This window comes from Rhinolophus sinicus, chromosome 4, assembly GCF_057876585.1.
Source record: "Rhinolophus sinicus isolate RSI-liver-muscle chromosome 4, RSI-T2T, whole genome shotgun sequence".
Taxonomy (NCBI): Eukaryota; Metazoa; Chordata; class Mammalia; order Chiroptera; family Rhinolophidae; genus Rhinolophus; species Rhinolophus sinicus.
The window spans coordinates 106,992,480-107,009,254 of record NC_142504.1 but is presented as its reverse complement, the minus strand read 5'-3'; the positions used below and the strand labels follow the sequence as shown (position 1 = coordinate 107,009,254).

Genomic DNA, 16,775 nt, shown 5'->3' with positions numbered 1-16,775 from the left:
AAACACAGTGTGGCTGTCAGAGTTGGAACAGAACAATTAGATGTCAAGGATGCAATTAGTCTAAGATTAGAGTGTTAGGGATTCAAAAGCATGGCGTGTGAGACCAGGCAGCTATGAACTAGTAATTAAGAAACGACTTTCCACTTATTATTTCCTGGAAATAAATGTATTTATGTATTTCCTGAAAGATGATGTTTAATCGCTGTACAATTATGTTTCATTTGAGCACTTGACGCCATGTCTTGATTCTGGAAGAATGGAAACACCTGCATAGAAGGAGCACTCCTATAAGAGGTGTGTATCAGCAACATAGCCCATCGCCTGCAAAGTAAATTTTATGCTGCATATCAAGCAGAGCTTCAAATAATCATACTTCTTGTCACCTGCTGTGGGATCACATCAAGCATTATAAATTATTTGAGAATTCACACGGACATCGTGTAATACTACAGGAGTTCCATTATGATTTACTGTTAATTAACATCCACTGACTATATTTCAAAATGCTATTGCTCTGTCACACCACAGGCTGTTGGGCAAATCATAAATGCTATCAATATTCCTGCATTTATCTAAGCTCCGACTGATTAAAATGTGATTTGTCCCATAATACCATCTTAGTTTGATATGTGACTTAGATTGCTGACCTAACATTACTTCTATCTCAAGTTGTCACGTAGTCAATTATGCTGAATAACTGCAGTACTTAAGAGCACAGGGGAGAACCAGTATTGGAAAGAAAACATCACCCCCATAATTTAAAGAGAGAAAAGATATACTAGAATGAAGAGCGCAGGTGTTCTTCTGTGCCAGTGAAAACAAACTGCAAAGGTTGTTAGTTTCCAGGGACCCACCATAATTTAGTGTGCCCTTACAGTTTAGGTGCGTAGGAGATGTTTCAAGTTCAGAGAGAAAGTTTGCTTTTACTTTATTCCATTCCTCCTCTTCTCTTTCCTTCCTCTTTCCTCCTTTTTGTCAACAGATACGCGTATTCGTTGAATGCATATTACATGTATTTCCTTAGTGAGCCAAGGGTTAGTCAAATGCTTTAGGTGTCAGTGTACAGAAAAAGCTCTTACCCCACTCACACTAGATTACGTGGTAGTATAAAAAAAGTTAATGTAACGTAACAAGTATTTGACTTTCATTATAAAGGCGTATGCCAAATAGTTTTATAGGATGTTATGATTGAGCATCTCCTTAGAGATAACCTCATCTCACGTCCCATCAGGAAAATGAGACCACGATGATCAAGTAAATGGTGACTCCTGGTGGCAGCTACCTTGGGATTAATTTCCAAAATGAAATAAAGTCGTTTCTGGGCAACGTGCCCTACAAATCTACCTCATTTGGGGATGACAGATGTCACAATCATTATATTCTTTTTTGCCGTGCAAACAAACAGATATAACATTTAAATATCAAGTAAGTTTAGAGACATTTATTTTTGTTTACTTTTTAAAGGCTATATGAAAAGCTCAGCTGATTTCCCAACAAATTAATATTCATTCATTCAACAAACATTTAGTGAGTACTTTTTTCATGCCAGAACAGTGACTGCTCAACTGTAATATAATTCTATATTTACATTATATTTTTTTTACTTTTAAAAATGAATTTTGTGTCTCAAGGATTATTTTAGGGTGCGTTGAATAAAATAATAAGAGTATTATATATTTTTTAAAAATTTTGCATAAGGGACTTTCTGATAAACTCAAGGATGGCAGGAATCGAAGAATAAAAGGAAGATGAAAGGAATGGTAAGGGAGCATTAGCTAGATCTTTGGGGAAATGCATTGTGTTCAGATGGGGGCTCCAGTAGACTGATGGCTTCCCTGTTCTTTCACTTAGAATAACAGTGAGTCACTGGGCACGGCTGCATCTTAAAGCAGGACTGGGGAAAGAATGTTTTCTGTAGCTTTTTGTCTTTTCCTAATGAATCATATGGAGCTCTCTCACAGAGAATCCCCAGTTAGGAAGGACATTGGACCAATTGGATAAGGAAATTTGAAGCATCAGTGGTATTCTTCATCATTTACGCTGCAGACTTGGAGCAACTTATTGAGTCTGTGCACAATCTAGGTAAGACCTTCATATTGTTCCCAATCTTTGGGCCGTGGAAATGGTATCTGAAGGGCTGAGGGAGTTATGTTATCATTGCACCGGTTACCCCCTCGGAGACTCCTCTCTTGAGAAAGTCATTTAGACTTAAGAACATCTCTCTTCCTGATGGACTGAGTGAGCCATACGGAGAAGGGTTTTATTTTTAAAAGAGATATTAGTTATCATGCAAAAAGAGAAACCGTATGCTGAAGAAACAAGCATCTCCAATCTTGAGGAGATTCTTTCTGAGGCCATACTATTGTTACCTCCAGATGTATTGGCCATTTCTTGGAGGAGATTTTGTCAATGGGCTAGACCAGGCTCCTCTCCCTAGCATTCGTCTTGTGATCCACTCTGTCACTGACCCCTTGCTTTCATATGACCAACAATTCACTCTAGATGTGATATTCTTCTGATTGTTTTGGCATCTCAATGGACATCCTTCCCCAAATGATCTAAGCTACAGAGTGACCATGCTTCGCCAAGTTTTTGTCACTTGACACAAGGAGATCTGCAACAAAGAACACACTGATCACAAGGCTTTGAAGGCAGGGCAGCTGCACAGAAATGCATGGCTTGAGGATCGTACGAACAGTTCTTTTATTAACCAGTCAAAACTCAAAAAATATTTGTTGATTGAATGAATGAATGAATGAATGAATGAATGAATGAATGAATGAATTCAATAATCTGAATCCTTACTATGAGCCGAACTTTGTGGCAGGGCCCTGAAATGCAGAGTAAAATAAGATAATCACTGACTTCAAGGGACAGTGACTTAAGACATCCATCGAAAGGCATAATGACAGTGCAAAGGGGTAGGTACTGGCTGTAGAGCAATGGAGACAGAGGAACAGCATGGCGAAGTCAGGAGACTGACAATAGGAGTCTTATAAGCGGCATTTCATCCTTTAATTAAGGCACCACTAATTCCCCAATATTATGACTTTCAAGTTATTTCTGTCCTACGTCCCTTGCTTGCTTTTGTAGGCTCAACACAATTAGCTAAGGATAGTTAAATCATGGCTTTAAAATGCATTTTGATGTGACTGTGTTTTATATTGGTAAACTAACCAATTGAACCAGCATGAATGAGCTCATAGTTTATTTTCTGTTATTTTCTAAATTTTTAAAACTTTGAGCATCACCCAAGTTATATCAGGAAATCTAGACTATGCCTGTGAACCTAGAATTTTGAACAAAAGACATCTGTTGTTTTAATCTGATCATTCGCACTCTTTTTCTAATAGCTTATATTTTTTAGACATTCACTTTGTTCAGGTTTAAAAATGTATTTCCAGCGTTGAGACAGTCTCCAGTGGTTATCTTAATTTCCTCTTTATCTATTCTATTCCTTTTTATCTATTCTCATTTCCAATTTTAATTTTGTGGGTTTTTTTTTTTACGTTTTCCTAGATTTTTAAATTAAGCTTATCTATTTATTGATTTTTTTTCCAAATAAAAATATTCTGAATAGATCATTAAAATTATTTATTTTTTTTGCCTACATATTTATTACTTCTGTCCTGCCACTCACTTTCTTTTGGTTTAATGTGCTTATTCTTTTTCAGACTTCTTTGTGTGGAATATTTAATTCCTTTTCCCCCCCACGCATTTTCTTAATTACTTTGTGTTTTCTTGTGTGCACAATTTTAGCCATTTCCAATATTATGTAATTTTTATTTTGTTTTCTTTTTTGAATCAAGAGTTTTTAAAGAGGATATCCCCCCAAATTTCAGGTCAAAGAGTTTTCCTCTTCTAAATTTTTGTCACTAATTTATAGTCTTGTTTCATATTAGTTGTAAATTTGGGGCTGTTTTACTTCCCATGAAATTTATTGAAATTTTTCCTTATGGAATAATATACTTTAATATTTCGAAAGTATTTCAATGACATTTGTACAAAGACAAATATCTTTATTACATATGCTATTTAGTTCTTTGCATTATTAATTAATACAAATAAAACTACTTATCTTGTCAAAATTTTTAAATGCTTCTGACCTGCCTGTGACATATATTTATCAGATTGTATGGAAAAAGTCTTTGAAAGAATAAAAAAACCTGTCTAGTCCAGAACTACCAAAGAGTGTTGACCAGCTCTCTGGAGGGTTTAAGAGGTCTTCCAAAGAAAACTAAAAGGTTGAATGTTTAAATAATTTTGGATAATTGGAGGTTAACAAAAATTAAAAGTGACCTTATTCTGGGTTTCTCAAGACCTTTAATATGTTAAATATGACTTGAGTATCTCTAATAGGAAGCTTTATGGTATGGGTTTCCCAGTTATTTTGTCAGGGGATGTTGTTTTGTGGAGCATTGCAAGTTAAGAAAGACAATTATATTTCACTGGAATTTTTTGAGGAGGAAGTAGAAACTATAGGAAGTGAAGATTTGTTTTCAAAGACATTAACTTTTTATTGACAGAACCAGGTTTGGATCTGGTGTGCTGACAGTGTGGCCTGTACCTTATTAAGTGTAACAATAAATAGCTGAAGTGTCTTCCATTCAGTTAAACGGAAAGCGAGTGAAACAACTTAGCCAGCAGTTTGAGCTGCATTCAGCCTGACAATCTATTAAATTCCAATTTGTAACCTGTATCATACTGGCTCAATTTTCCAATGCTCTGATCTATCTGTGGTATGTCATATATAAGTAGATATTTTTTCCATACCATAACTGAAATTCACTTATTGAATAGATAATGATTGAGCCCTAGTCGTGTGCTAAGCGCTGTTTAGTGTCAAACAGGACGTTAATAAGCTTCCTTTTGAAGTTTATATTCAGTTCAATAGATAATAAGAAAATATTCAATAGTAAAGTTATGAATACAGTCAAAGTATGTGACAGAATTCCTGTTGGACTACTTCACTTTAGATTGGTGGACATGGGAAATTCTTCCAGATGGCACAAACACTATTTGAAAACAATCTTTAAATGCTATATTCTTGAATCAGTCTATTTCTTCTCGATGCTAATATTCAAACAGCCATTTCATTTGACTTGGTCATGTTGGCTGATGGTCTCAGATTAAGCATAAGAGTGTGAGGGGTTCAGAAAAGTGTTTAGCACCAATCTGTAGTAAGTAGAACCAGATTCTGGTTCATCTGAACACAATAAGCAGTGGTTCTATTCTGGTGATGATTGTGTTTTCCTTTGTTCAGTGGGGACAAATGTCTTCTTTTTTTAAAAAAACTGACATATAAAGTCAAATTCACATGTAAACATATTTATGGCATGTAAAAGTAATGGTTTGGTTTGGGCAATGCTTAATGGGTATTTAGCAGGGTGTTTTTTTTAAAAATAGTAGTAACAGAAATATTTCTTAATTCATCGTGTGATCATGTCAAGTCATGATCATGGGGCCCTGATTAAGTTGAAATTGATACTTTCTTTTAATGCATATGATAATTGCAGAAAAATATATAAAAACACATTTTAAAACACATTTCAAAGTACATACATACCTCCAGATAGATATTCAGTAGATCTCACAAAATCATCAGGAAAATATACACAGAATCACTTTCTATTATAAAATTTTATGTTATGTTGTTCTCTGTTTTAAACTTTACATAAGTAATTATTACTGATACTATTGTTTTTGAAAGGAATAAAGGAAGGTGCAATACATGTAACTTTTAGATTTTCAAAAAGCCATGTGCAAATATCGCAGCTACATATATTAAACATTTAGTCACAAGCAAATAGTAATAATGTCTGCAATTTGTGAGAGGAGAGGATGGTGGAAGTATGGAGAGTTATCACTCTTATAAATATGCAAGAAGCTGTCTGATTTCCCATCACTTTGAATGCTACTGAGCATAAATGTTCTTCAAATATTAATTTATAGTTTGTATTTCTTCTTTTGTGAATGTCCTGTAAATAGATTTGCGAAGTGTTTTCCCACTTTTGGGATTCATGTTTTGTTTCTTTTCACTTGAGTGAGCTCCATTTTGCCATATTTCTCGTAGGATGTAAATATTTATATCAAATTATGATTTGTTTATTTTTTTAGGTATTCAATACATTTGAGTAAAAGGTTCTAAAATTCAAGCCTATTTTCTGTTATAAATTATGTTCGGCCTTTAAATTTGGTTAAAAGGCCATGTATATATTCGTTTATGGTTTCATATTTTACTTTTAACATTTAATATCAGGAATTATTACTCTTTTTTTCAAATATTAAGCAGAGCTCAAGACTGTATTATTTTATTCATGTAGTTGTATATTTATTTATTTATTAAATAAACCTATAGTTCCATATGTGTATATGTGTGTGTATATATATATATATCTATATATCTATATATATATATACACACACACACACATATATAAAATGGTTCCTATTCATTTTTCCAGCTATAAAATCCTTTTATAAAATTTGTTTTCTTTAATTTGGTTTTCACAAATAAATGCATCACTATTTTAATTATCATAGCTTTATAATTAAATAACAAAAATATTTAATTCCTGATGTTATAAATTCTACTTTAAATGGACTTCATACACTTTTTTTTTTTTTTTTTTTTTAGCTAAACTTACACATTTACTCTTCAAATGAACTGAGGTAGTATTGGGAATTTTCCTAGGATCCAGTCTTTTTACTTCTACTTCATCAAGATTATTTCCAATGTTCCTTAAAAGAAAACGTTATTTTCTACTTTACCTAATGATGTAATAAATTCAAACTATCCTTGCATTGCTAAAGGGTTTTGGTCATGGGCCCATATAGTCATATTCTTAGTTAAATGCTGCTCGGATTTTACTTTTACTGACATCAGAATGGTCTGCAGTTTTCTATATTTTCCGAGTTATAAATTTCTGATATACTGGTCATATTTGATTTTAACAATGATTTGAAACTTCCAGTATTTTCGTCTTATGAAACAGTTATGTTGAGATTATATGGAGATTAACAATAACTTGTTTTAAAATTGATATTAATACTATTTTAGAGAGAGTTTTTTGATCACTTAACTTCTTTTATATCTAGCATGGTTAGTTTCCTATTTGTGTTTCTAATTGCTGTTGATTTAATTTTGATTGTATGTCATGAATTTTATCAATATATTCATGTGACTATATATATGAAGACATAAATTATTTCAGCAAATTTATGTTTATTTCCTCATTGATAACATTAATTTTCAAGTTATGACTTTTCTCTCTATTTTTGCCTGTTTTTTTCTCTTTTATTATTTATCTCCCAAATAATCAGCTTTGGGATATATTCACAAAAACCAACTTTTCAATTTAACAAAGTTCAATTCTACTTAAAGTTTTTCATTTATATCCCAACATCTTATATTGCTAGAAACAATTTACTGATATTTTGTGGAAATTGTATGTCTGTTTCCATGAGGGATATTAGTGTGTAGTTTTCTTGCAGTGGCTTTGTAGGGATCAGGGTAATTTTTACCTCATAAAATGAATTGGTAAGTACTCCCTCTCATATTTTCCTGAAGAGTTTGTGTAGAATTGGATTATTTCTTTCTTAAATGTCTGGCAGAATATACTAGTGAAACAGTCTGGAGCTAGATTTTTCTTTGTTAGAAGTAATGTAGCAACTTCTAGTTTATTTTTGATTTTTATCTAATATCTACGGTAGTTACCTTATTTTCAAACTTTCTGTATCATTTGTTTTAGACATCTCTTTTAGATCCCATGCAATTGGACTTGATTAATTACTTGTTTATCATAATCTCGTAATGTTTCTGTTTATTATATAAGATAACCTGTTTAGCTACTCAGGATTACTGTCATAATTAATACATTTAATTTTATTCTGTCATCTTATTTATTTTTTCACTTTAATATGTATCTACAGTTGATTTCTTAGATTTATGTATTATGCTATGTAAACTGTGTTTTCCTTCACTTAACACTATCTAATTATTTAGAACATTTTCATCATATTTTTAATTTTTCCATTTCTTATCTTTGTTTATTAAACATCACTGCAACAAATGAGATGCAGTATTTAATTCCCATAGTTAAACGTATCACAGCCTTTTTAAGATAATAATGTTAGCATTACTGTTACTATCTTTTAAAGATGACATTAGTTTAACTGCTTATTGCCTTCCTGTTTTATTGATATAATTTTTAATTTACTGTGTATTATTAGTATCTCTGCAGTCTGAGGAGTAAGCCAGAGAAGACCTATTATTCCCAAGTTTGGTGTCCCCACTGGCTACTGTTGTGACAAAATAACACTCCCTCGCCCCCATATTCTGCCTTCCTTTCAGCACTTGTCATTCAAATTAAGAGATATGTTTACATCTTCTTTCCTTCTTTCCAGTTTCAGTGCACTTCCTTCAATGGAAGAAAAGCTGAAAGTTTTCTTTTACTGTTTTCTTTGAATATGGGAGGACCTCTTAAAGCTCATGTAGTATTTCTTCTTAAGTCTTGCATGTTGTGGCTGATGCCTTCCAAAGTTTCCAGCACTTATTAAAATAACTCCCTTTGAAAATATCTTGTAGGCATTTAAATTGAGTTCTATTGTATGAATGTGAGTGTGGAGGGGAGGGGAGATACAGGTGAAGATGGACCATATAAGGATAGTTAGGCACCTGTATAAAATCGTGTTTGTTTTCTATTGCTGCATAATTGCCAAAATCTTAGTGACTTAGAGCAACACATATGTACTATTTCAGTTTCCATGGGTCAGGATCTGGGCACAGCTTAGAGTGGTTCTCTAACTGCTTATTGTGTCACAAAACCACAATCAACAGTAAATGTCATCCAGGTCCTTAATTACTCACTAACCAGGATTACTATGGAATGTATTCGTGCCAAAAAACACAACTGTTGTAGAAGTCCTAAACTCACACGGACCACATGAGAAGGCTGCAGAAGTGGCAGAAATTGCCTCTGATTGCAAGTGAGCTGATGCTAGTAAGAAGTTGAGGCAAATAGCTTCGGGAAAAACCCCTGTACTCTTACTGTTCTGGCTTGCCTGTAGGCAGGGGACAGGAAGTTACGGCGTTCATTAAGAAAAGTGCCTTTCCAACATCCCTGGACTCCATCCCCAAGTGAGCTGACTGCAAGTCTGCCTGTTTTAATGTTGCAAAAGAACACATTTTTGAAAAAAAAAAAAAAAAAAAGCAAACAACTTTAACAGCAGGTGGCTGAAGCGTAGCCTTCAGAAGGTTGTTAAGAACCATTTTTGTCTGTGAACTAAAACATGGTTGCGTGCAATGCTATTTGCACTTATTGATTCAGTGAAAGGAGTCACCTTATGTTTAATTCAAATTGCAGTCCTGACACGGACAGGCTTAAAACAATCATGTTTTACAAATCCGTTTGTTTAAATGATTCTCTTGTTGGCTGTTCGCACTGTGCCCTGTCTTGTTATATTATCACTCACTGCAAGTGCTATTTAAAGAAGTGAGAAAGCAGCAACACAGAGGTTAGACTTTAGTAGAAAAAGGCAAACCATAGTAGATGTCTGTTAATTTTAAGATGCATCTTTGTCACTCTTCAATCGTTGCAACTGTTGGTCTTCCTTTCTGGTTCCACTGCTTGGGGTTAAGAGGGCACCCATGTGCATAATTTTGATGGTTGTATCTTCTTTTTCTTTTTCCTCTGGGTGTTGAGATGAAGTATGAATTGGCACAAAATCTTTCAATGAAGTTTCCTATTAGTTCTCTCTATGTTGGACATCACAGTGCTTTTCAAAAACTCTATTTCTCTACTTTAAAAGCTAAGGTTCTGTACTAGATGGGGAAAATGCTTGTCAAAGGCTGTCAAGATGTCGTGGACTATAATTCTCTGCATCCAATTTTTCTTACGGTTTAAATTAGAAAATCTCCTTTTAAATTGCTAAGAAATAGCTACAAATTAAGTTTCTGCCCATTCTGTAGAAATAATTCTTCTGATCTTGGATGTTTTCACTGAAGCTTCTCTGATGGCATTTGTGACATTCCACAAATAAAAGTAGAGAGAAAGGTTAAATATACTTCCTCGGATTTTAAATATTAGGAAGTAAAATGTGTGCCTTCTTTCGATGTGGTTCAAAACTCCAGTCAGCATGGGAGGCTGATGAATCTGTATGCAACTGGAAAACCCAGATGCAGAATAGCTGCTATAAAGTCCCAACGTCAGCGGCCCAGAGCTGATCACCAGAAAAGAGACTGCGACCACTAGGTACAGAAGTCCAGGAACAGGAATCCACACGCTCAGAATGGTGTTTGTCTACGTGATTGTCCTTTTTTTCCCTTCTTAATAGGCAAAAGACATCCATTCCCTGGAGCACATTCTACCCCAGACAAATCATACACATACAGCTTTTCAAAAACCAAAACAAAAACCAGTGGCTTTAGTGTCAGATATGCCCACGTTTCTCTCCCAAATCGTCCATTCCCCTAACTGCATAATCTGGGCAACAGGCCAGGTACAGGAATCTCAGATTCTTAATCTGCACACACTGAGATAACGTCTCCCTTACAGGTTTGTTGTGAAGGATGAAATGATGTAAGTTACCAAATCACACAGCAGAATGCCTCATTCATTGGCTTCTTTCATCCCTGATCTTGTAAAGCTGAGGAACCACAACCATGAGGCTCAACCTTCATGAGACCCTTATCTGAGCACCCACTCCACCCTCTGTGACATGTTCTCCACTTGCACACAAATCATTCTTTTGTCCGTATTTGTATGAGCCATGTCTCTTGAAGAAATAAATGAGCTTTCATACAGTGACATGGCCAAATAAGATGTTCCTTGCTTGTATCCCCCTCAGCAATGTGGCATCCTCCCAGGGACAAAAGTGCCTTCCTGGGAGCTGTGCGACCCAGCGCCACACACCAAGGGACCTGGGAGAAGTCTCGCCCAACCCTGTGTTTGGTAACCATGGGTACAGCTATGGACTCTGCAGTAGCTACAAACCAGCTCTGGCCCCGGGGCCACAGTCTGGGAGACCCTGGAGAACAATGTCTTGGACAACAACCCACAGAAGAGAGATCCTTTGTGGAAGTCCAGATTTCCAGAAGAGACATTTTAGCACACCGTGGAAGCAAAAATAAATATGAATTTGGACACTTTGGAGGGGTAAAAGGAGCCAACTCACTTCATGTGCATCACCCTTCCCAAGGCGGCACAGCTCAGTACTAGAGAGCCATTCTTGGCCTATGATTTTTCCCACAGGGAAACTGAGGGCACGTGAGTGAGCACCTTGCAGCTCACCTGTGCAGGATGAGGGCAAAGATGCCCATCCTGTCTCACCTCACTCAGAGTCCTGAGTCCTGAGCTGCATGCCTGGGGGACAGGAAGAGGCTGGGAACATGGCAGATAGGACTCGCAAGGGGCACAAAAGGGGTCCTACTAGCTGTGTCACACATTCTATCAAGAAGACCACCAGCAAGTTGCTGGGGATGCCTCACCTGTGGGTCCCCCAAATGGCACACGGGCACTCCCAAAGCTCTGTGTACCACACCCATATCCACACTACCCTCCTACCCCGTGGCCAGCTCCCTCTGCGCATGCCTGATGGTGGCCCTAGCAAGCTTTGGGTGAGGCCTAGTAAACATGCTCACAAAGCCAGCCGACTCGGGGGTCCAGGGAGAGACCACAGACTTGAGCTTTGGTTTTCCCATTGAGGAAGCAAAAGGGCATATGGCCTGGTGTTTTGCAAAATCAAGAGAAAGCATCCAAGCTTAAAATACTACCATAGGAGGGAGCAAGACGTATAGAGCAAGCTTATTCCTAGAAGGTCTGAGAAAGCCTCAGAATTGCTAGCCGAGTGGATGGAAGGTGTTTCTGTCTAGAATTCAGTCAACAAAGACTGGCGGAGGTGACTCTTACTTCAGATTTGAAGTCAACAGCACAAGTCTTCAAGACTTTAAACTAAAAAGCTTCTACACAGCAAAAGGAATAACGAACAAAATGAAAAGGCAACCTACAGAACGGGAGAAAATATGGGAATCGTATAGCTGATAAAGAGTTAATATCCAAAATATATAAAGAACTCATACAACTCAATAACAACAACAACAACAAAAACCCAACAATCCAATTTAAAATGTGGGCAGAGGAACTGAATAGACACTTTCCCAAAGAAGACATACAGATGGTCAACATACATGAGTAGATGCTCAGCATCACTAATCAAGAAAATTCACATGAAACCACAATGAGATGTAATCTCTCATCTGTTAGAAAACAAGAGATAAACAAGTGTTGGCTAGGATTTGGAGAAAAGGGAACCTTGTACCCTTTTGGTAGGAATGTAAATTGATACCACCATTATGGAAAACAGTATGGCGGTTCCTTGAAAAATGAAAAATAGAACTAACAATGACCCAGCAATCCCATTTCTGGGTACATATGCAAAGGAAATGAAATCAGGTCTGTACCCCCATGTTCATTTCAGCATTATTCACAGTAGCCAAGACATGGAAGCAACCTACGTGTCCATCTGTGGATAATTGGATAAAGAAAACGTGACACACACACACACACACACACACACACACGGATGTTTTTCAATCAGGAGAATGAAGAAAACCCTGCCATTTGTGTCAACATGAATGGACTTTGAAGGCATTATGCTAAGTGAAATGTCAGACAGAGAAAAACAAATACTGTGTGAAATATCTTATATGTGGAATCTACAAAAAACTGAACTCATAGAAACAGAGTAGAAGGGTGCTTGACAGGAATGTGGAGGAAATAGGGTGATGTTGGTCAAAGGGCACAAACTTGTGGTTATAAGATGAATAAGTTCTGGGTATCTAATGTACAGCATGGTGAGTATAGTTAACATTACCGTGTTGTGTACTTGAAAGCGGCTAAGAGAGTAGACCTTAAATGTTCTCACCACAAAAGAAAAGAAATAGTAATTATGTGAGGGGATTCAGGTGTTAACTATCCCTACTATGGAAAGCATTTCACAGTATATAAGTGTATCAAATCATCATGTTATACACCTTAAACTTATGCAATGTTATATGCAAATTATATCTCAATAAAACTAGGAAAAAATAAATGCTGTACTACATACAAATGAAAAAAGAGTTTGAGGCACAATAATTTTGCCCCAAATAGTTATTAAAATTATGTCTAACTTCTAACATCAGAAAATGTGATACTATGATACTGGGCTTGCTTCACATGACTACCTTGAACAAACGCAGTATTTACTAAGTCATAGCATCATCCCAAAGATATTTCTACTGCATGTTTTTGTAACTACCTCTACAGCATGCCATTATATGGAAACTATCAAATAAAAAATGTGCTACAAAATAATTCCACATTTCCTTTCGTCAAAAAGAGAAAGCAGGTGCACCTATGAATGTTTTAGAGGGTCATTATTTCCAGGGTAATATTTTGCTTGTTAACCAAAGGAAAAATTAATTCTAATTTTATGAAAGAATGAGAAAAATAAATGAATTGGCTTTGGAAAAAAATCTACTTTTTAATTTAAATGAAAAGATCTCTGATTTTTACCTTCAGAGTCAACCAGATTTATGTATTATTGTTTACCATGTTTGTCCCATCTAAAACAATTATTCTCACAACGATTTTTATTAGCTTTCTTTGTATGAAATTATTTTTAAGAACTCATTAGCCTTAAATAAAATGAGTTTGTGGGAGAAAAAATGAAACAGAAAAACAAAACAAAAGAAAGACATAACTGCTATCCATTCTGAGTCTTAGGGCATGTTGCTTCAGAGTAACAAGATACCAAACAAAAGCACAACTAAAAATATTAAAGAAAGTCTCCTATTATCTAAATACTATAACTCTCCCATTCATCTCATAAGTAGATGCATTGTCAATAAATTTTTACTCTTAAGAATATTTATTTTTCCAAATTTGCAATATATGTATTTTTGATCAATTGGTCATAATTGCATTGTAAACTCAAGCTAGGAAAATATTTAATACTTAGATCCTGATGTTAAGAAAATTTATTAAATTAGAATCTCAATTTATGTACTTTAAAAAATGAATGATCTTTGAAGCAGTAAATAGTAGGCATAAGGAATAATCTATTAGTAGCAATAAATTTAACCTGAAATTCAGTCATTTTCTTTTTTTGTTTTGTCCTTCCATCGAGTAATCATTTTTTAGTGTTTCCAATGCACATTGGGGTAATTGTTTTAGGAAATACAAAAATGGATCAGCTTGTGCTTGCAGTTTAATAGATGAACTAACATATGTAAATAAGTAAGTATCAAAGACATGAGAAAATGTTAAGAGCCATAGGAGTGATGTATTTTATTAATTAGGCAAAACAATTAAATATCAATATGCCATGGTTTTTAGTTCGTTAGAATTCTGAACATTGCACTCATATTGAAGAACTGCAAAATCACATCATAAAGGAAACCAGTGAGTACTGCAGCCACGTGTTTCCATGCCTCACCACATTTTGAAGAGGCAGGGCAAGGAATTGTTTTTATTCTGAACCTCTCAACATTTAGATCTTTGCATGGATCTTGCACATAATGAAAATCCAAAATATGAATGAAAGAACAAATAAGAATAAGAGGAAATTAATACAGCAAAAATGAAGATAGTATAGCCTTAGTTGGCATCATGAGGAAAGATTCCCATGATTTTCCCCCCATTAAAAATTTAGTAAATCATACCCTGTCCTTGAATCAGAGCAGATTAAATTCTGGCCATATGACCTTCAAGAACTTGTATAAATATGAATAAGTAAGTCTATCCTCTATAATTATGGAAAAGTACATTTATAATTTTTCCAAGCTGCCTTAGAACTTATAAAAACCATGTTTGATAGCCAACGTTAAAACTTGGCTATCAAATTTGATAAGTTTTGATCAAATTGGAGAACTTAATATTTTTAAAGTGACTCAAAATTTTAAGCTGTGATTGGGGTCCTGAAGACAAATATAGCTGTGATGAGGCCTTCACTGTCATTCAGCCAGACGGTTGTTATTAAAATAAATCCTCAATGGGAACGTTGGCTGAGCTCCCAACTGGATGCTTCGTACGTTTGGAAAAGCCTTTCTGTGACCTGTCAGCATCTATCTTGACAGACTCTAGAATGAGAGTGAAAAGGATCTTGGCTCATATAAAGAAAAGTACCCCTCTGAAGTCAAATTATAAAGTAACCTCAATATGACTAATAAATCAGACTCAACTCTTGGTTCCTTAAATTACCTAAATGCAACAGCATAATTAATGCAGCTACAATATACAGTTCTTACCAATTTTCATTAATATTTTATAAGAGAATAGTGAACAGAAGGATATGTGCATAGGAGTAAATGAACAAATACAAATAAAAACTTTAGAACAGAACCTGTACATGTACATACTTAATACATGCTGCTATTACTGTCTCCAGTTAAGTATACTTAAACACGGTCACTTAGTGAAATAAATGCTTTCTGTTTTGGTTCTCTTATTTGATTAGTTCATATTTAGTCAGTCAAATTTGAAGTTAAATTTGTGAGATTCTTATAAACTGAAAACATAATAATCATATAATTATATAATGTAATTATAATTATTCCTTATTTTATATACTATCTGCCATAATTTTATAATATACCTATGTTTTAACATTTCTTAAATTTATTTCATGCCTAAATAACCTTGTTAGGTGGCCAAGGAAAATCCTATTATAGCCTCTTTTTATAGAACAAGGATTGGTGTTTGGGAGAAATTGAGTTTTCAAGCGTTATTTTAGTTATTTTAGTCCTTTAGGACCCACAGAAGAAAAGAGGACACGTTTGCCAAAGGCAAGCCTAATGATCTCTCTGTCACCTGTGTGACCTTGTAGTGGTGTAGCAAAAGTGGGCCTTGTGTTCATTTGTTTTGTTGTGTTTATAAATGAAAAGGCAAATGGGATATGGAAGAAAAGCTTTGGGGGTAAATAGACCTGGGTTTCAAGGCTCTCTCTGCTGCCCCGATAGTAATTACTATCATTTTCTAAGTCCTTCTTATGTATCAGACTAATTCATGGAAATTTTAGTTACTTTTTAGAACAACTCTACTATATAAATGCTGCTGCTCTCACTTTGTAGATGGAGAAACTGAACTGGGGCTCCAAGAAAAAGTCACTTTGAAAAGTCCAGCAGCCAGTGTGGTCTGGGTTACAAACTGGTTCTCTGCATTTTACCCTCCTATTCCTATCAAACTGTGTGCTATTTGCCACAGTTTATACAATGCCATTGGCCACTTGGAACCTTAGTTTCTTCATTTATAAAATGCTGATGACACTACGCACTTTGCTGGTTTCTGTGCGGTTTCAGTAAAAATATACCTATGGTACTTAGTACACGACCTGTCAATAGTGGGAATTCTAACAAAAGTGATTGCTCTTATTTTAGCCAGCTCTATCATTACCTTTTGTGCACAATCGTATTATTTAAATCAGCTAGAAGCCATTTAGTGCTTTAAAGAAGCCTCAAATTTGGTAAATGGGCAGTGACTAATCAACTACTCATTTTGTATTAAAATGGTAACAGATAGATGGACACATTTTGATGCTATTTATTTTTAATATCAAGTATGAGCAAAACTGATGCGGAATGCAAATTCTTAACTATTTCCCTTAAGAATGTCTCTTTAGGTGCAATCTTACCTATATAAGAGCCAAGTATTTTCAGAAAATGTTCTGAAAATAAGCATTATCCTTATTAAGTTCTATAACTTCAATATTACTTTACTTGTAGCTCCCATTTCTTT

General features: G+C 35.1%; 1 protein-coding gene across 1 annotated transcript in view; it reads left to right on the top strand.

Annotated features, from left to right (window-relative positions):
* Positions 1-16,775, top strand: part of LOC109446175 (uncharacterized) — a 797,309-nt gene that overhangs the window by 610,688 nt on the left and 169,846 nt on the right. The window lies entirely within an intron of this gene.